Here is a 22,679-nt window from a genome sequence, read left to right on the forward strand (position 1 = left end):
AAGATAAAAGATGATAAATTTAAAATTAAAGAATTTTAACTGATTTGAAAAGTATTTTATGTAACATCTTTCCGTGATGCTGAATGAAAAATGAATCGATCAGACAAGTAATATATCACGTTAATTGAAAAATTAATAGATCTCATTAAATATCCTTTAAAAAGTATTTAATATAATATTTATGTAAAACTCGAGTAAATCAAACAAGACAATAAAATTTCAAAAAATTCCAAAACAGTACCATCTAGTTTAAAATCTTGGAACTAAAGTAACACTACTTTACCTTTCTGCAAAAGCTATTGCTATGAGCAACGAATAGATGTCGCTAAAAATAATCCTCACCATAACTGTTTCCTTAGTACCGAACTTATAACAGATGGCGCTGTAATTAAGTATTTAAAATATTATTGACTGAGCTGTTTCATGGTTAAAAATGTCAAGTTATTTTATATACCTACTAATTTATTGAACCATTAAATATACTGATATTCATTTCATCGCAAAATATTATTCGAAATGTGAGTATTTTCATAATTGTAGTTGAAAATAAAGCATAAAGCTAAGTACCAACGCACGTAAGAAAGCGAGCTTAATCGCATTAAATCGCTCGTCATACTAAATCATAGTAATGTTATCGTTATTTCATAATTCTACACCGGTGAAAGTAAACACTATGTACCTAAAGGTACAATTCTTTTGACTTTTTTCCTTCATTTCCATCGGTTTTATCATGGATCTTTTATAAAAAACTTTATTAAATTTTAGTTGCAGAATATCAAACCTTCCAGGAATAAATTATTATAATATACAATGTATTAAGGGATTATAATATTTAATTTTTATAAATGCTTAAATAGTCAAAAATTAAACGACATTTAATTTTGACTATAACTTTTTAAGTTAACTTTTTAATGTGGGAATTTGACGACAGTTGAATGACGGAACTATTCAGTTTTATACATTATTGTTGCTATTATTATTATTTTTATGAAATAAAAATGATTTATGGTAATGAATTATTTAGAGAATCACATGTTATTGGTATGCTAAATATATTTATATAAGTTTCAAAAATACCTTTAACATTAATATGTTGAAAAAACCGCGTGCCCTTCCTTCTGCTAATGTAGTAATTACCATTAGAATAACTTAGAATTTTTATATATTTATGCATATCTATAATAATATCATAAAGCTTTGTTTGTTTGGTCGTACTGATCTCAGGAACTACTGGTCCGATATGAAATTATTTCAAAGTTAGAAAGCCCATTCACTGAGGAAGGCTATAGGCTATATATGTAATGCAGGCGAAGCCGGGGCGGATAGTTAGTCTAAAATAAATTCGAAGCGCGATACTTATAGTACTGATTTAACACTGTAACGAACCGTGCAACCGACGTAAACAATCACAGTCAATAAAAACTCAAAACCACAAAGAAAGTGACGAAAGCTGTAAATATCTTATCTCAAAGCTATAGTTTGATAAAATGCATGGTACTAAAACTATAGTCCAACATCGATACGAAAACTATAAGGTAATTATAGAAAAACAAAAATGTTCTGTATGAATAATTCCAATTGAAAACATGATAGTCCTACTAATTCTACTAATATTATAAATGCGAATGTTTGTAAGGATGTGTGTGTGTTTGTTGCTCTTTCACGAAAAAAGTACCGAGCCGATTGCAATGAAATTTGGTACTTAGACAGCTGGACAACTGGAATAACATATAAGCAACATTTTATCCCGATATTCCTATGGGATACGGACTTACACGGGAGAAACCTAGCCTAACCTACCGGGAGGGATATATAGTCTTAAAATATAATTTTTTAATATGCAACAAAAATTTTATACAATTGAATGTAAAATTATTATATTGAATGTAAATAATTATTTTAACAAAAAAAAATTTAAATAGTACCACACATACATCACCAAAATCCGACAGTCAAACGAGCGTTCCCAGGTTACAAACAATAAATACAGGCGAATTCAGAAGCTCCTTTGTCTGAAATCGTTTGAAAATCTATCAAACCCATGTTCGTAGTTGCGATCTCCCAATAAGACATCAAAAACTCTAACCGCTAAACGAACAACAGAAACACAAAGTAAACAGTATTCGCATTAAAAAAAACCGTGATGCTTTGAAGCAACAATGAGTGAGAAAAATTTCTAACATCCATCAGAGAGATGGCTCAAACCCAGGTGTTATTTGTATAATGAGACTTGAGCAGACTCGTTATGTGCTAAAATTACTTTATTGACTATTTTTATTTATTTATTTATTCTGCACTGCACTTATTTCACAGGAGAAAATAAACAAACAGATAAAGTTTTAATGTAAAAAGGATGCGTTTTATCTTGAGCTTTTGCTAATCTTGTTTAAATTAATTTTAAGGCATTGTAAAACGTATTTTTCCTTCGTTGTTTTAACGGACTTTTCCAAAAGAAAGGTGGTTTTCGACTGTGTTTTTACACGCTTTTTATTAGCTTCACCTGTATGTTTGTTTGTTTGTATGTTTGTTTGTTTGTATGTTTGTTTGTTTGTAACTGACTTTTTTGGGCGCGATTTTGACCCACTTTAAACGGCCAGATTTCGTTCAAACTTTGTAGATTTATTGAGGACCGATGACAATACACTAATTTGATAAAATTATTCCAGTTTTCAATTTGCAAAATATGATTTTTGTTAAAGCGTGTTTTATAGTTTTTTTAAACTATTATATTTTATTTTTTTAATTATTAGATTTTGATGAAACCAAAAAATAATTATAACTTGTGGACATAGATATTCTACATGCAACATTTAAACTAAAACGAAAGTTCTGTTGAGTGAACAGAACTTTTTTGTTTTAAAGCTTCAATACTTTCAAAAGGTTAAGGTTAGCTTAGGTTTTTCATAAGATTTCACTATTTCAAATTCTTCAAAAACTATTATATAATTAAGTAGTAAAATTTAAGACTTTCAAATTCATAAAAAGGCCCCCACAAAGGCTCTCATCTACGAAATCATAAATTGCATATTCACACCGAAGATGTCCATCACAGTTTATCTGCAAAAGAACCCGTCCCACAATACAATTTACATAATTATGAAATGATAAAGCTACTTACCATGTGACCGTCTGACCTTTACTCCGCGAACATAATAGTATCATCATGGCATCATCTCCCAATTACACGGAAAGTCTGCTCTAACCTTTGCGTATGTTATATCACAATTAAATAATAGGTGTGAATAATCTCCGATGAGTCTTTTACTTCTGTGGTCACTCTTCATAGAAATGAACGCAAAAACATTACGATTTATATCTCTCCGTAGTAAATCGATTATAAAATCTTCGCTTGTATTAATTTCATTGTTTGTTTTATAACATTGCTAGCCACATCTCCCATGTGCGTCCAAATTTAATTGAATGATGTAACAATCTTCGTTTTATTCTTCATTGTTTTTAAAATCTCCCATTGCGCTTTTATTTTCCATTGTAATTTAATTAAGCTTCTTATAATATTTATTGTTTGCATAAGATCATATCATTAGTCCTGGTTCTTTATTTTCTATTATAATATATTCTAATGTTCAGGCAAATTTTGGATTTCTAATTGAACTGTCTTCGTTGTTTCAATTTGATCTCTAATTTGTGTTCCTTATAATGCTGGTTTAATAGAGTCTCTTTTCATTCGGTGATTTCTAAACCGTTTTCTTCTTTGTTATTCTTTGTGTATTTATCTGCAATTTATATAATTATTTATTCTTGTCCAATAACTGCGAAGCTTTCTTCTCTGTCTATACTTCAGTGTTTATCTATTCAGAATGGTTATATTCGTTGTACTTATAATAATGTGTGGTAAAGTGGTAGAAACTTGTTGGTTCCCGCAATTTGTTGATTCGCGGTTTTTCTTAACGACCGCCGGTGTGAGCTGTAATCACAGAATTATATATGTTATAATCATTTCACTTTCATTTAATATAGGCTGTGTTAAATAACAGAGAATTTTGTGAGGAAAATCGTGGTGGAAACATTACCATAACTATTAATTCAGTCATTGGCTTAGGTTATTGCACCCAATGAAATGATGTCCTGAGGTAACGATGGAGTACACAGAAATACACTTAAGACTTAATGATACTTTCAATTTTGCCGGTTATTAAATCCGTTTTATGTCGTTTTAGAACATTGAGGACGCAAAACGCACGACTGATATTTGATTCGGGTCAAATATAATCACGATATAAAACATTTTGTGACGGTCCCAGTCACGAAAATGAATAGAGATATTAAGTTATGTTTTGATATTGCTCCGATTGTTTTTTGTTCATCATCATTATTGTTTATCATTTTCATGTGTACTGTACATGCTTGTGCTTAATTGTAACAATGCTGTTGTTAGGTTGGAATTGCATTAGAACTAAACTACGCTACCTAAAACCTATGTCATGAAGGACCAATTGTTTATGATTGTGATGATATGAGACAGTTTCCTTGAATTATCGTAATTCCCCAGTAATTATTATATAATTTGGGAGCATGTTTTGAGACTTTCAAATTCTTTATATTTACACAGCGATCATGCTATGTAAAGAAGTCACAATCGTGACACCTTAGCAAATGCATAAAGTCGATACACTTAATTAAAGTGTTAAAATGAGATTATTAATGATCACAAAATTAATTGGTACCTTATCTTAGTAGTGATTAAAACGTGTAATTACAAATTTCACTTGGTATTAATTAAATGAGATCGATTTCAGAGTATAATGGAAAAAGAAAGGTACGGTGTACCAATTAGTCTGTCAACGCCGCGTGACGTATGTAAATTTGTACAGTCAGCAGAGAAAATTGATTGGAGTAGTTTTAGGGCTCAGGAGTTCCGTGGTTAGGTGGGTTACGAAGACGTGTGACGTTTTAATGATCGCTTATAATCTGTATTTTTTATTGAAGGCTTCATAGCATTCATCTCAATCTATCCACGTCCACACTTGTAGCTTTTGTTACGGGTTTATTCATTAAGAAATGTGGTTATAGATGAGTAAAATGGTGATGTTGTATGATAAATGTATGGTTATTGCATGCTTTTGATTCCGGTGGATTTTAGTTTTGGTCACATGGATATGTGACCAAAAAGACGCTGGTTTCATGACTATCAATAGGAAAAAGTCGTGAGAAATAGTTACAAGCTTAGACTAGTGTTACTGTAATATAGGATACTAGCTGTGCCCCGCGGTTTGAATCACCTGGTACCTGATATTAATATAGACTTAAGCCAGACAAATGAAATAATTTTTGAAATTGGACAGGCATTATTTTAAATCTAAATTGATGAAAGTTTCATGCAAGTCATAGGTGATCATTTATTTTTCAGTGCAATAACCCGCCAGAGATTATGTACCTATAAATGCCGCTATGGAAATTAGCCGCGGGTTAGGTTTCACTTATACCGGCTATACCTAACTATTTCGTTCCTAAGAAATCACTCCTTGGATGGCTTGAAATAAAATAGACAGACATCACAAACTCACCTAGGTTCATTCATAACTAAGTATGAAGTACTCATCTTAAGAATAATACCTTAATTGTAGGTTATTGTTACTCTATTAATTAAAAGATTGTTATAATTCAATACAAGGTGTTACAATATAAATAATACGGTAAGTTTTTCACATGTTTCGCCACGAAATACATAGCATGCAAATATAATATCAAACATCTAATAAAAAGTACATTTTCATAACAGTTTTTTTATAACTTTGAAAGTAAGAATAAACCTAATCTATAGTTTATATTATAAGGGGTAAAGTCTGTAAACTTGTGAGTAAGTGACGTTGTCGGAAGTAATACCTAGATCCGCTAGATTTCAAAAATTCATTTACCAATAGATAGTCGCGACATCTGTGTGTTATAGGCTATATTTTATTTTGTTTTTATCCCAGGCAAATTCAAGCATAGCAGGGACGAGCGGTTAGTATCGCCACAGATAATACAATACCATAATCGTATTACTATATAGCTAAAATTTATTTCCTTATTACATCGGTATTCCAATAGGACAAAACATTTCACGACTCCGTGATTAAACGCATATTAACAAATGTCTAATAATGATATTAGTGAATTATTAAGTATATTTTCCATCTATAAATATGCAATAGTCCATTGTTATCCCGTGAAAGTCTATGTTTCTAGGCCAGGTGATGCAGCGCATACGAAATACTTATATATAGCGGTGATATATGGCTTCTGTGAAGAAGAAATCGAAAACAAATCACATTTGACATTTCTAATATAAATCATATGGGAATTGATGGACTAGTTTGTTATAAATCGCTCCAGTTGATCCGGAGATTAGTACGTACAAACAAACTTCTTCCGTATTATATTAAATACTAGATGCTCGTCCCGGCTTCGCCCGGATATCAAGATTCCTGTTTTATCCCAAGAGAGCATTTAATTGAGATAAACAGTATCCTATCACCCAAGTCAGCTCATACCCTGTATGTATATTAAATTTTATCAAAATCCGTTCAGTAGTTGTAGTGTGATTGACGGACAAACATCCAAACAAACAAACTTTCACATCCAACTATCCTACTAATATTATAAATGCGAAAGTTTGTAGGATTTGTGTGTGTTTGTTTCATTTTCACGCAAAAACTACTTAACCGATTGCAATGAAATTTGGTACGTAGACAGCTAGACAACTGGAATGACATATGGGCCACTTTTTATCCCGATATTCCTACAGGATATGGGCTTACGCGGGTGAAACCGCGGGGCGAAGCTAGTTTATAATACTAGTGTGATATGAATACTACTAATGATATTTCAAAAATGCTAAGCTATACAATTTGCATTAGGATCATTTGGAAAGCTATTTAAAAATGCTTATTTCCGCTTCAGGGGACTGTGTGATTGTAGAAAAATATTAAGAATGGTCTAAATGTATCATGAAATTAGGGGATACATAGCTTTTTAATTGTGAAGAATTTTCGAAACAAGTCCAGTTGGTTTTACGTGAAAACCTTACAAACTTACAAATATTATTGTAGATAATGCTTGGTTAATTCATCTCGCAAGGTAAATCATATTATAATTTATTAGTAGACATGAAAATTATTTTCCAATACATCTTAACAGTATAACAAAATCATATGCGCAGAAACTTAGTTAATAATTCACGAACACCCTGGCCCAACAATCAGTAAACAGGACTTAACTCTTACTTTTACCTCAATCACTGCGCACGCGCATAATGTCCGTTTCTACGTATTCGGTAGTGAAAACAAAAACGGGTTATAAACGCTATGAACCTACTTTTCTTTAACTCACAGAAATGTATAAAAAATACTATAATTAATGAACACCGGAAAATATCGTTTTGTGTCAATTTAACTAATGTGTATTCTTAAAAGATCTTTAAAAAGTCTATAATGAATGCTTGAATTTCCGCCTAGACATCACTTTGGGAAATTAGTTACCATGTTTAAAGCCAGATGGAAAAATTTAAAACTTGTGTATATTTTACTTTATGGATGATCATTATTAACTTATTAGTAAAGACAAGAAGTATCACGATTTTCCTTAAGATTTAATTTATTTAAGTTCGTATGTATTTATTTTAAGTTTGTATTAAAGAAGACCCCCCGTGACCACGCTCGCTGTAAAGTGCTCGAAACGTCGGGTTAATAATATAATGAATAAATCGCGTTTAAAATCCGTTAAAAAGTTTTTAATTTTTAAAGAAGATGTTTGAAAACTTATGTCTATATCTATGTTTGTTATGCAATCGCAAGTCTGTCTGACTATAGACGGATGAACCTGGACTTAAAACCGAATAATTATAAATAGGGATGCTTATAAGTTCGTATAAGCTTCAAATTATTTCATGAATATAAAGGTTTATTATAACTCGACTGACAAAATGTGGGTAAAGTGTTACGAGAGTATGTATGTACGTACATAGATTATATTTTATATACAGTATGTCCGTTTCTTTGGCACGCCAAACAGTCCTAACTGCTGGACAGATTTTGACATATGAAGTGGCATAATCATCAGATTCGTGGTAGTGACAGACCATGCAAGAAAAAAACAAATGAAAATACTACGTAAAAAGAAGGTTTATCGTGTTTGTGTATCCTTAATATGGATATGAAATGTTAGATCGTCAAATAGTATAGCGATAAAACTTAAATGTGAGCAGTGGGGATTTTTATTTTCGTAATAATGCTTGTTACGAATATAAAGGTATTTTTAAATCTAATATATAAAACAGTCACAGTTTTCGTTGCCATACTCCTCTGAAAAGGCTTGACCAATTTTGATGAAATTTTTTATGCTTATCCGGTATCTATGAGAATCGGCCAATATCTATTTTTCATACCCCTAAATGATAAGAGTAAGGCAGAACAGCGTTTGCCGGGTGCAGCTAGTTTACTTATAAAATTCAGGCGACACTAGAGTAAACGTTGGATGTTTACATTAAATATTTTTTATAAGTTTATCTAAAAGCTTTTCGCATACATATAACTATAAATATTTATTTTGCAAACTTATTTTTCATAACTGTCACTTTAGAAACTATTTAAAGCCTGACGTCGTTATTTGCATGACAGTTTTGTCATAGGAGTTTTATATTTATTTAATAACAAGTAAGCTCGTGCGGCTTCGGTCGCGTTCTATGAATATATTAAATATTTAAAACGCCATCACAAAAAGTGTTGAAAAAGAGATGTTTTAATAAACGTTATGTTTTGACAGTTGTATTTATTATGATCAATACATCACACGTGCTATGATAAACTTGAGGTGAAGTTATTATATATCAGTATTGCTATTATTTAATTACTATTTATTTACGTTCAACCATATTATAGCGTTATTTAATATTTTCCAGTTATACAATACAGGAGATTTTCAAACATTTACATTTTATATCACATATCACATTTTAACATTGTTACATTAATAATTGAAAGCTTCATTCATATTCATGAAAATGCAGTTTAAAGTGAACAAAAACGAATTTGTTGACTCTATCAAATATATAGGATAAAGATTATTATGACACAATGTAAAGATTACTTCTAGATGTTTATTTATTAGACGATAGACGGCGCATATATACGAGGAAAAATTCCAAATAATCACCCGCGACCCTGGTCTGCCAACCCGCACCGCTTGGCCAGCGTGGTATAATCCACCACCATGGCCATAGACCCTCATAGGAGACCTGTGTCCCAACAGTGGGAACATATGATGATGATGATGACAAGCGACCCTATACTACAAGCGGTTCGAGGTAATACAGTGTTTATAGACCACTGTATGCTCTTACTGCCCTTTTTCTGGGGGCCTTGGGTATACAATGCATACTCGACTAAATAAACGTATCTTCAAATTTATAGAACGGCCAGGCTTCCTTTACAATATTTCCTTGAGTAATACAAACTGCAAATAAATGGCAATGTGAAGATAAATCGAATTTTCAAGACCCGTTTAATTTTCATCGTATTATCTTCTCATATCATATAGGTAGGTATGTAAACCAGGCCGACTTCGTATGCCATGCGCATGCGACACTAAATGACAGTCATTATTGTGATTAAATCGCTTAGTTTAGCTTTAATTTAAATTATTTTTCCCATATATAATTAATTTGTTTCGAATTTACGGCACTCATTGTTAATATCGATTTAACGGTTTTAAACGCCATTTCATTATGTTATGGAATAATTATGACAGACGGTTGAGGTTTTTGAACTTGGTCAAAAAAAGCATATTTTAGTTTTATGTAATACATTTAAAACATATATTTTAATACTTATTGTAATTAAAATAAACTTTAATCGATTAAAAAAATAAAGATATTAACATTTATATACTATTGTTATTATATACCTACTTCACTAGCTCATAATTCCGATTTAAATATTAAATTATTTATTTATTAATATTTCAGTTATGCCTTAAAAATAATTTTGCTGTTGTAATAAACAACAATTAATTTAGACAAATAATTTAAATATTGCCTGAATACTTGCGAATGATTTATAAAATTGTAGTAATAAATTCAGGGTCTCTTACAATATTACCTAAACAAATTAAGTTTTTAATTTATTACGAGATTAAAATATTTCACCCTAAAATCGCTCATTTAAAATAACAAACATACTCACACAAAATAATTAAATACAAGCAAAACTATTCACATCACTATCACACTGTTTTCAATGCAAATGATATAAACAAAAATTATTTTAAAATAAACTCGTGACGTCTGAACTCCACTGATCACAATGACACAATGATCGTAATTCGAATAGGAACCAACAAGACGAACAAGTGCATTGTCAGCGTGTAGGTTAATTTAAACCTTAATCCTTTGCAATAGGGTGTAAATAACGTTGTCAGGATGTTAGACTTTAGTATGTATAGCTTTAGGGTTCTGTAGAATATGCTTTGGGTTTTATTAACAAGATTTTCTCACGGATTCGCTCGTATTTTTCATTATCGTGATCTTGATTGTTACCATTTTATTGTATTTTTGTATATTAAATATGTGCCATAATTAAATATATCTATTTTTATGTTAGTCGTTGTATAATATTAGACATAAACTCTAAAAGAAAATAATGAAGGAAGGAAAGATTTTTGTTTGCTTGTTACGATGTAGCTTTAACACACTAGACCGATTTCGAAAATAATTTAATTATAAGAAAGGCACGTCTAGGTGGTACTACAAAGGGTGTAGTTATTTTCCAATTTTCCGAGAGTCATGCCGGGGCGAGCGCATACGCACAAATGTAGTCTATACCACAGATACAATTAGATATAATATGAAACTATACCACCCTATACTAAAACCTTATCAGGTAGGTTTCGTTGCCATACTTCTCCGAAACGGCTTAACCGATTTTGATGAAATTTTTTGTGTTTATCCGGTATCTATGAGAATCGGCCAACATCTATTTTTCATACCCCTAAATGATAAGAGTAAGGCAGAACAGCGTTTGCCGGGTGCAGCTAGTAGTTCATATATAATAAACTAGCGATCCGCCCCGGCTTCGCCCGTGGTACATATATAGCCTATAGCCTTCCTCAATAAAGAGTATCTCACACTGAAAGAATTTTTCAAATCGGACCAGCAGTTCCTGAGATTAGTGCGTTCAAACAAACAAACAATAACAAATACTTCAGCTTTATAATATTAGTATAGATTAAAATGTAAAATATACAGACAGACAAAGTTCTTTCCACATTAATTTAGAATGGAACCTTAGATTCTACGGAAGATATAGCCGTTTATCATTAATGTTTTATGTTTAGTATTTATTACCTTCAGGCCAGAATCTAAGTTCTAGAAGGTTAGGTAGTTACGATATAATCTAGTGATTTACTTCAACCCACCACGATATCTACTAGATATTTATAAGCTATCGAATATTTTCATTTATGTAATAATTAAATTTCATTTATATATTTTATGTTCGTTGACTGCGTTCTTAAATGAAGTTAGTAAAAAATTGCATTTCAACTTTTAATTTTACAAATAAATTTTTCTACCTGCCGGCGTATTAGCGGCGTATACCAAGTAAGTCTCGTTCGTCCCGGCTCCGCCCGGATAGCAAGTTTTATCCCAAGGGAGCATTTAATCTAGATACAGAGTATCCAATCACCAAGTCAGCTCATATAAAGTATCCTATCACCAAGACAGCCCAGTCTGTATACCAAATTCTATCAAAATCCGTTCAGTAGTAGTGTGATTTACGGACAAAAATCCAAACAAACAAACTTTCACATTTATAATATTGATAAAGTATGATTATTATTTTAATATTAAACAAATAACATTCTTGATTTTATTAAATCATGCAACCAAACAGTGAAATGAAAACCCAAGCGGTTAATAGAAAATTTAGAAATCTCTTAAACTTTTCCCACTCATTTCGGAGTCATATCACGAAGCTATAATACGTTTTCATTTATTTTCAATATCAGTATCCAATAATGATAGTCAATTAAATTATTCAGAATGAAACATGTCTAAAATATTGTAATTTTATTGCCAATTTTAGTGCATATAAAGCAATACATTAGGCTTTTGTGACTACATACTTTCGTTTTTTGTTCGGAGAGTAGGGCAGCCGAAAGCCCCTATTTTTGAACCATCCCATTTCATTCCGTAATTCCTTCAATTCTTTCCTTTTCCCTTACCCCAAATTAATTGCTGAGTCTCCTTCTGCAAATGTGCGAACCACTAGCTCGGTTGACAGCTCTAACATAAAAAATATAATCATTTAATTTTATTTAAAACCCGAATAATACATTGTAATTATAAAATAAATGAATAGATTCAGTTAATATCACTTATTATATGAATTAGCGGATAATGCGTGACTGTAATAAATATAAATATTCCACTTTTACTTTTGCTTTTCCTATTTCTTATCTAACACAGTATAAATTTTGTTATAAATCTATCAAAAATGAAGGGTATGTCACGGAACTGTTTTTGTCATGCTTCGTAATATGAATGTAACGTCATTTATATAAAATATCGTTGAGTATAACTAATTCCACAATAATCTAAAGATATGACACACTTATGGATTGAGATGTTATATTAATTACCACCTGCGCCCCGCGTTTCACCCGCGTATCCCGTAGGAATATCGGGATAAAAAGTTGCCTTTATGTTATTCCAGTTGTCCAGCTATCTACGTATCAAATTTCATTGCAATTGGTTTAGTAGCTTTTGCGTGAAAGAACAACAAACACACACACATCCTTACAAACTTTCGCATTTGTAATATTACTAGGATTAGTAGGACTAGCTGTTCGACTGATCCTCGCCCTTGGTACATATAAAGCCTCACAGTGAAATTGCAGCTTAAAACGGTAACAGAATTTTTGAAATCAGACCAGAAAATTATGTCTTAAAACATTACTAACAAACTCAAATACAAATCTTACTCCATATGATATTAGTAAAGATAGCTAGCTATCTATTATTACACGAATATTAAATAATTTACTGCAATTTTTCGAAATACTAAATAATGTATAAATAGTCACATAATTATAGTTAAAAAACATGCATAAATGAGAAAATTATATAAAGTATCTCACTTGCTCTTAAAGCGAGTATAGCTACGTAAGGAAATTATTTAATCCTGACGATCCTAAACAGGACGATAAGGTAATCCCATGAAATTAATGTTTAAGAAACGAGTTCAAATGTTATAAACAAACATGCTACACTATTATGCTATCTGTGATTCAGGTTATAAAAGCGTTTTAAAAATACTTACCGACTTGATGATATACATTTTGATATAATCTCTATCTATCTGTTACATAAAACAACCATTATATGTTGATATTGTAACAACAATTAGGAATTAAAAGCTTATTCGTAAATGTAGGTAGGGCACTTTCTCGCAAATACCCGCCAAATTCACGTCATACGGTCACGTTCGTTCTGACATTTCGACCTAACAACTAACAAGGATCATATCGCTTTAATGAAAGTAAGATAATATACTGCTTTCGCTTTTTCCTTTTTGAAAAAGAAGCTGTGATTAAAGACTTTTAAGTGGTTTTGGCTGTTGTAAATGTAAATTGAACCAAACATGTAGCTAATCAATGAAACACAATAAAAACAAAGTGGATATGATTTCCTAGTCAACTTAAATTTAAAAGTTAAAACTCTCTTAAATCACACCACAATTTACTCTAAAAGAACTGAAGACTTATCATATAACTACTATGGTCAAGTGTCAAGTCAAGTGGATATTAATTTTTTTTTATAAAGTTGGCAGTAGATACTACAATTTTAAAATCTGTAATAAAAACCAAATAAACCTACAGAACAGGTTGAGTTTGCCGTTTTGCGATGTAACGCATTCATTATAACTACAGTCTAATAATAATTATTATCTCTTCATGCTATGATATAACCGTGACTCAATTAGGTTATAAATTAATAAAATACTCACCTACTTAATACTAGCTGCACCTGGCAAACGCTGTTCTGCCTTACTCTGATCATTTAGAAGTATGAAAAATAGATGTTAGCCGATTCTCAAACATACCCGATATACACACACAATTTCATAAGAATCGGTCAAGCTGTTTCAAATTAACAAAAAAAAACACTAAACAAAACATGTATAAATCGTTGTTTTAATTTTATTGACATCTAGTATAAGTGTAGAAGTGTGTCGTAGTATACGTTAAACCTTTTTGTGACATATTTGCGAGACATTAGTCACAATAGTTTTACATACTGCCGCTAGATGGCAGATTTATAAATGACTGCTTGGGGCGGTTAATTTCATTCAAATATTAATTCTATAATCAATAATATTTGTATTCTATTTAAAATTTAGGTGCAATGTTAACCTTTTTTTTCATTTTAAGCATTGGATCAATTTTAATAATTAAAAATATTATATTATGTCTGTATCTATAAATAAATAAATAGTGCTGAATAACTATATATAAGTACCTCACAGCTAAATATCAGTAACAAGGATTTATAATATAAGCATTTACAATATAAATTGGAGTCTAGAAAATTGTATACATCGTCCGCTAAAATACATCAATCGGTTCAAAAGAGAAGAACGAGGCACCAGCGATTACAGAATGTCTGACAATGTATTTGTGTGTCGCTGGAATGACATAGTGGCAACCAATTTTGAAAACTGGGCCTTCACATTTGCTACACGATGGTCTAATGAAAAAAAAAGCGAACGTCTTGATCCAGCAGCCCTCGGTGATTGCCAGCTACAATAAACACATGGTTGGGGTAGATAAATGTGACCAAGCTGTCGAGAATCTTCACACAGGAATGAAAATAAGGGAATGGTGGTGGACGATTTTTGCCTTTTTAAATGGTCGTCGGTGGTCAACAGCTGGCTACTTGCAAGGAAAAGTGGTTACAATAATGATACGGCTCATTGTTTGCATTTAGAAAATATGTGGTTCGAAACTTGCTTGTCTCACGTGGTGCTCCACCGCATCAAGGTTAGAAACGAGCTAGACCCTTGACTTACGCTCGCTATGATGGCAAAGACCATTAGATTGTACCTATAAGTACAGAACGCCGCTGTGCCAATCAATGCCGAGGGAAATCAAAACTCAAATGCTCGAAATGTGATGTGGGCCTTCATCCTAAATGTTTTATGGACTACCATGTAATAGGCCATTCATCGTTATATTCGCATAGAATTCGTTTGTTTACGTTTCTAATAAATAATTCAAAATATTTAATTGTTTTATTCACCTAATTTTATACTATACCCAAGAAGTCAAGATTACGTAGTGCATAACGTGCGATATAACTATGTTATGTTGAAATTTTATTCATTAGGATTTTCATGTGACCCCCAAAAAACCCTTATATTCAATTAAAATCAAATAAACGAAATCTATATAAACTTTATGCTGTAATGGGTTCAATTGGTTTAAAGTGCTTGTGTCCTGATTCCTAACTTTTCCAGCTATATTTATTCCATCGTCCTGCGATACCTGATTTTCTATCTATAGCTATCGATATTATTATATTTATCAATGCTTACTTTCCTCGTTTTTCCTTCCAATTTATCATATAACAGAATCCGTGCTCAATCAGTGCGTAACATCAGGAACTTTGAACATAATGTATCATTGTTTGTTACACACGATAGAAAATAAAACTTTCGAGACCCTTCGAGAACCTTCCAATCTTGATCAAGGACTTATCGGTTATTTAATAGAAAAGGAAGTTTATTGCTATTTTATAGAGATCGTGGTAGTTCGATGAAACAAAAGAAACTACCGTAACTTGAAGTAGTATTACTATAACTTGAAACCTAGTATTTCATTATCTGTCATATACTATGTGTGACGTTACTTTGATAAGTACTAAGTACGTAGTTATGTGATTTTTAAGTTTTAGTGATTTATGAATAAATTTTTGTACACAAACAATATACACCATTCTATATCTTACTAATATTAGAAATGCGTAAGTTTGTAAGGATGTGTGTGTGTTTGCTGCTCTAAAACTGCTTAGCCGATTGCAATGAAATTTGGTACGTAGACCGCTTGATAACTGGAATAACATTTAGGCAACTTTTTATCCCAATATCCCTACGGGATACGGACACGCGCGGGTGAAACCGCGGGGCGCAGCTAGTTCATTTATATGAAGATGAAGAGCTTTTTTGTTTGTATAAACTTTTTGAAACAAATAAAGAAATTTTATTTTTATTTTATTTATTTTATGAACGCTGCTCTCAACAACTACAGAGTCGATATTGATGAAATTTGCTACAGAGATAGTTTGAGACCAGAGACAGAACAGAACAGTTTTTATCCTGGATGTCCCACGGGAACAGTACCTATGCGGGGACAACTACGGGACTGTATATCTTTCGCTTTGACAATCTTTCAGATTGCATTATGTCGAATAGGAATTATACCCTGAGGTATTTTACTGGTGAATTTTGCAAATATAAAAAGCACGACGTGAAAATCATTTCATTGCAAAAGTTTGCAAGTATGGATGGATGACTGGATATGTGGATGTTTGTAATTGATACTCTTGACTTATGATACTCTTTCACGCGAAAACAGCCTATTGTATCTGTATGAAATTTGATACCGACATAGAATTTAGTCTGGATTAGTACACATGCTACTTTTCACCCGGGCACCACGAGTGACGTCGCGGGTTACAGCTAGTATTATTATATATATCAATCAAAGCATATGTTATGCGGCGACTCAATAAATGAAATCGACTCTGCATGTCAACACACAAAAGTCCTACCAAAGAGCCAATTAATATTCAAAATGGACACTCGAATTTCCCGCGTTTCATCGTATTAACAGGAATGAATTATGAGATTGGTTTTTTGACACGCTCTTAATAGTGATTTCATATTTTTAGTTGCTTTATTCAGGGTAGCTGGTGAAATGCTGTTCAAACTTCATAAAAGATATGAATATGATGCTTGGAGATTAAAAGCCTATGATAAAAAAAAAACATTACATTTTAATAGCGAGATGGATGGTGCCTCTGTAACAGATAACATAAACCAATACAAGATAAAATTTTGTCTGTGTTAGTATTATACTCTGTGACGGTGCGCCTTGGCGCGATTCTTTCAATGTGATCGGTCATACGTGCCTGGTAGTGGGATAGCATATTTACACATTAATTCGTTTTTTATACCGAAATTAGGACAAAACAACCAACTTTTGTTGCACAATAAAACAAGAATTGAGTATCCAATAACCACTTTCAAAGGACATTTTACCGGTCGGTTGTATAGAAAGAGTTATTAAATAAAGAATTTACCTTTACGTTTTCGATAACGTTGCGTCCTATTAAATGTTTTTGAAGTGAAACTTCTTTAGAATCGTTGTGATTTCAAACCTGATGCAACGGAAAAACGACAGGTAAGAGACACAAATACAAAAATGTGTAGAATGAAGCTGGCAAAGAATGAGACAGAAATATACATACTATTTTATATATATTCATCTCATTCTTTTGTCGATTGAAGTTTCACTTCTATCGTGTGTGAATCGCACACACACCTTTTTTTGTTTACTGCAGCGTTGAAAATCAAAAAGTAAGATAATAACGTGTAATGTGCAAAGCATTTATTAATGAGTTACATAGGATTGAACAGTCAACACAGGAAAAGTCTCTGTCCCTATGTATACTTGAATCTGAAAAACTACGTTACACATTCAAGAGGAAGGTTCATATTTATAATAACACCTGTTAATCTACTCCGAATTAACGCGTGCAAAGCCGCGGGCAAAAGCTAGTTCATTTATAAACTGAAGTTCAAAACAGTGTAAGAATTGAACACTTGCTTTTAACATACATAAAGTATAATTAGTATAATATTAATATTTTTTATATACATTCTGAGGAGATTTTGAACGCCTCACAAACAATATCAAAGGTTGTCTTTTTGCTCAAAAAAAGCTTAGAATAATTAATTTTACACGGATCCCTTAATACCTAAATATATATCAAAGGCATTATCACATTGACATATTTCGTATTGTACCCATTAGGGGAGACTCGAAAGGGCCGGTCTATTGTTTTCATAATATATTGTGTCATTGTTAGGTACACTCGTGTTTTGTTATTATGTTTGTGTTAAAAATAATTATTACTTCCTTTTATTCTATTGTCTTTCATACCCTTTTTACGAAGCAACTTATTTCATATTTTTAGGAATAGGATATTATTTAGGAAGTGTTTGTATTCACTATAAATGTAGATGTATACAATAAGCTAACTGTCCATTCCTTTTTTCCCGAGTTGATAGCCTGTAGCACTCGAATCTTTGAAATAGATGCAGTTCCCGAGTTAAGGAAGTTTTGACAAACTCTTAAGTTTTATGTCATATAGTATGTAAAATATGTATTTTTCTGTAAGTAAATACGCCTATAGCACATCGGCAACACAATGAACAAAATTGATATTGTATCTATATTAGAAACTATACATTTTAGTAATACATTTTCTGTGTGTAAAATTCAATTAAAAATATTATGGTAATACAATTATTACTCACAATTAGCACGCAAAAAGGCCTTTCATTGGTACAATTAAGTCGTTCTTGATTTATAAATTGTGTAAATAAACTGTCTTTGTTACTCCATCGACCCGCTGTAAAGTTAAAACGACTCAAAATCGTAACGTAAACATCAATTACAATGCTAGAATTCGTTCTCACTCGGATAAACTTTGATAATAATGTATAGAAAGCAAGAGAAAACTTTATTTATAGCTCAAAGGATTTGTAAGTGTCCCCGAAAAGGGTTGACGTAGAAATATTGACCTGCGACTTGATAAATCGTGACAAATTATCCCATCTGATAAGTATTTTATAGGCTTCGAGACAATCATGAAGGGCTGGCTTTTGTATGCTTTAAAATTTATTAAAAAAGGCGATCTATGTATATATTGGATTCGGTTTGGATTATGATTGGTATCAGGTTATCTATAAATAAAATGTTTCAAAATGTTTTTTTTTTTCGTATACATGTAGTATAACTGTTTCAAATTAATTTTGTTGATTAGTTTAGAGTAGTAGTAGATTCAAATAGATTTATAGAAACAACTTATATTAAAGAGATTTAGCAATTGGACAGAAATAAACATAAAATTAAAAAAAAATACTAGATTTTCGAAGTATTAATTGCCTCATTTACATTAAAATTTTGATAATAATATGCAGTGTAATATTACGTTTTATTATATGTACTTAATTTCGTTTCGATTGTTCCTAGATGAGCAGAGGACCGGGGAGCCAAAGGCCCATATCCTTTTCTTTACCCTTCCCAGTCCTTTCCTTATTTCCTCTCGTCAATCCTTTCTTCACCTTTCCCATTTGAAGTCGGCTATCCATTTGTAGAGGCGTAAGGTCTGCAATCGACTTTACGGCTCTCCAAATGTTCATGGGTGGTGGTAGCGCTTACTATCAGGTGACCCACCAGCTCCATTGCTGATGGCGATATAAAAAATCTTCTATCAGAAACAATGCATGGATTTCATACTTTATTATTACACATATTATGTTCGTATACGTATCCTATAGAATGAATGTATCATCACAAAATATGAGTGTTATCGATCATGACTCTAGCAACAAGTGCTGGGTTTTTTACTGACTCGTAAACAGCTGGTGCTGACATACTGCGTATATAACCATTATGAAACACCCTGTTTATCACCTTCAAAAGAAATATATGAATAAATAGCTTTTGCCCGCGGCTTCGCACGTTGAATTCAGAGTAGTTTAATAGATGTTATTATATCTATAAACCTACCTCTTGAATCGCTTTATCTATAAAAATAACTCAACAAACACCGTTACATAGTTTGAAAGATTTAAGCATACATAGGGACAGACGGAGAAAGCGACTTTGTTTTATACTACATAGTGATGTTACACGAAATTAAATCACAGTTTTAAGCTTCTTTCTTGATAGAACAAAATTTATTGGCGTTTTTCAATTTGTAATTCCTTTTGACATTAATTTATACTTTTAAATTAAACATAGATATATACGCATACACGCGTAATTATCATAATTCTCTCAATAACTAAATTGTCTTAAAACCGTCTCACACAGCTATATATAGCTAACAATTCTCCTTTGAAATTAATGGCATACTTCAAAACAAACTCCATCTTACACAAGGGCTTCTTGAAATTAACGTAATCCCACCAAATCCTGTTGTAATGTGTTTCATTATGTCGACTGGGCTTATACAGAGCACTTGTTCAGTGGGTATTATGATCCTGTAAAATATAGCGGGTTGTAACTGAAATGTTTAAATGACCTTTGGGGTAGGTAATGATTTATAGAGAGCGGTGGGACAGTGGTCAGTGCTGTTGTATTGGTGTGGGTGTGATATGCATACACAAAAGATGTGTCAATGTAGATGTGTTATTTATTAAATCCTTAATTGCGGACACAGAAGATAAAGAAACAAAAAGAGAGTAAAATAAAAGAGATACATGTAAAAAAATTCAATATTGTCTCACACAATATTAAAGCTAAAGTGCTTGTTTGATTATACGTGTAAATCACAGGAACTTATGCGGTAATTGAAGAGATATTTTGGTGACGCGATTTATTACTGTTAGTATTTTATATTATGCATTTTAAAAATTGTACGAGAAAAACTGTACCCACTTATTTAAAAGCAAAAACATGTTATATGGATCAGTTACGTGTTAGTAGTTATCTTACACATCGGTATATCGGTAGAACTTATATTATATACCTTATATGAAGTCCTTCCTGTAAAAAGTAGTAAGTAAATGTCAGAGTAACCAATGTAATAAAACACGAAAAAGAATGTGCCCCTTGATGTGAAGAGATTCGCACCGCCCATGCCTATTCACCTAAAAATAAATTAAAGGTACTGTAAATGATACTTAAATCAATCTCTTTGCAGTGGGGACTTACAGTACTTAATAAGTAGATTGTAGATGTAAAAATTAATTAAAATCCTACTTAATACCATAAATGCGAAAGTTTGTAAGGATATGTGTGTGTTTCTTGCTGTTTCACGCCAAAACTACTGAACCGATTGCAATGAAATTTGGCAAGTAGACAGCTGGACAGCAGACTCTAAATATAAATTTTGTGTGCATATCGGGCCGGTCTGAGAATCAGCCAACGTCTAATTTTCATACCCCTAAATGATAAGAGTAAGGCAGAACAGCGTTTGCCGAGTGAGCTAGTGTAACATAAATTCATGCGTTTTTATACCCTGTAAAATCTAATTAAAATAAAAAGGGTCAGCATTATTAATACATCGAAAATTCATAATTTCATCATGTATTTATAAACTACTCATGTCAACAACTGTTATATGACAATATCATTTACCAAATTGCATTCCCTGAAAGCCGCTGAAAACTTAACATAACTATTCATTGAAACCATCCCGGCGCAATCCATCAAATTAAATTGAACCATACATCACGTTCATAGAGCTTAATTTCAAATGCCGAAGTGTCATAAAGGGAGCTGGAGTGATTTATACATCGGATATGTCAATTTCGACTTTAACGCTCTAGACTTAAGATGTACATTTTTGGTAAAGGAAACGCATTCCCGGGCGAATGAGACTGTACTCGCTCTCGAATAATCGATATCTGACGTCTGGCCTCCCCCAGGTGCCCGCATCCTAGCAGGACTTCTATGGCATAACGACTTTGCGATTTTTATAAAATTATTTGCTATATATTTTTAATTTTTAGTTTTATAGCATTGAAATGCTTTTTAAATGAGAAATTTTGAAAGAATAGAAAAACTTTGATCCAGCCTCGTGAATAAATTTTTTCTATTCTTTCAAAATTTCTTATTTGTTATCTAGTTCACAATTATATTGGTGACTTTAGAGAAATAGTTTTGGCGTGAATTCTAAACTAAAAGTAGTAAAATAAATTTTATCCATTGATTGATTTTCAGATAGACAGATGTCATAGATGCAGTCATTTTAAATATGTGAATGGAAATAATAAAATTTAATTTGATAAATAGCTATAGTATAGTCTGTTTTATTATGAACTTATCAGAAGTCGTATTATAAATGCGTGTGTTTGTTTGTATTAACGACGTAACGTACCGATTTTATGAAAGGATTTGTGTTATATACCACAGCGAAACATTTAATTACTGTGATTTTCCGCGCAAACGTAAAAAACAAGAAAGGAGTAGAATCCTTATGAATTTATTCTGAAATATTTTGTTTTAGACCTTTAAGAATTTAGAAAAGCCTTCAGAAACATTCAATTAACGAGTCTTTTCTTCAATGCAGTCCTTTCATAATTTATTTCGGGTCAAACGTAATTTTTTTAAATAATATTCCAGAGGGTAAGAGTTAACATTTAATTAATCGTCTAGGCAATCAAATTTCAAATTAATTTTAAGTAAGTAAATTGATGTTTTTCTTTCTATTGAATTTTTATCTTTCATTTTCATACAAATGAGTTATTCGCAACTATTCAATGCTTTCAGAATCTTGTCGTCAAGTGGCTTTTCACAATATGTATTTTATAAAATGCTGCTAATATAGTTCTTACGTAAAGTCCTAAAAAGTCGCAGTCGCAATCAGGTCGCAGTATCACAACGGA

The sequence above is a fragment of the Zerene cesonia genome, chromosome 16 (genome assembly GCF_012273895.1).
Source record: "Zerene cesonia ecotype Mississippi chromosome 16, Zerene_cesonia_1.1, whole genome shotgun sequence".
Lineage (NCBI taxonomy): Eukaryota > Metazoa > Arthropoda > Insecta > Lepidoptera > Pieridae > Zerene > Zerene cesonia.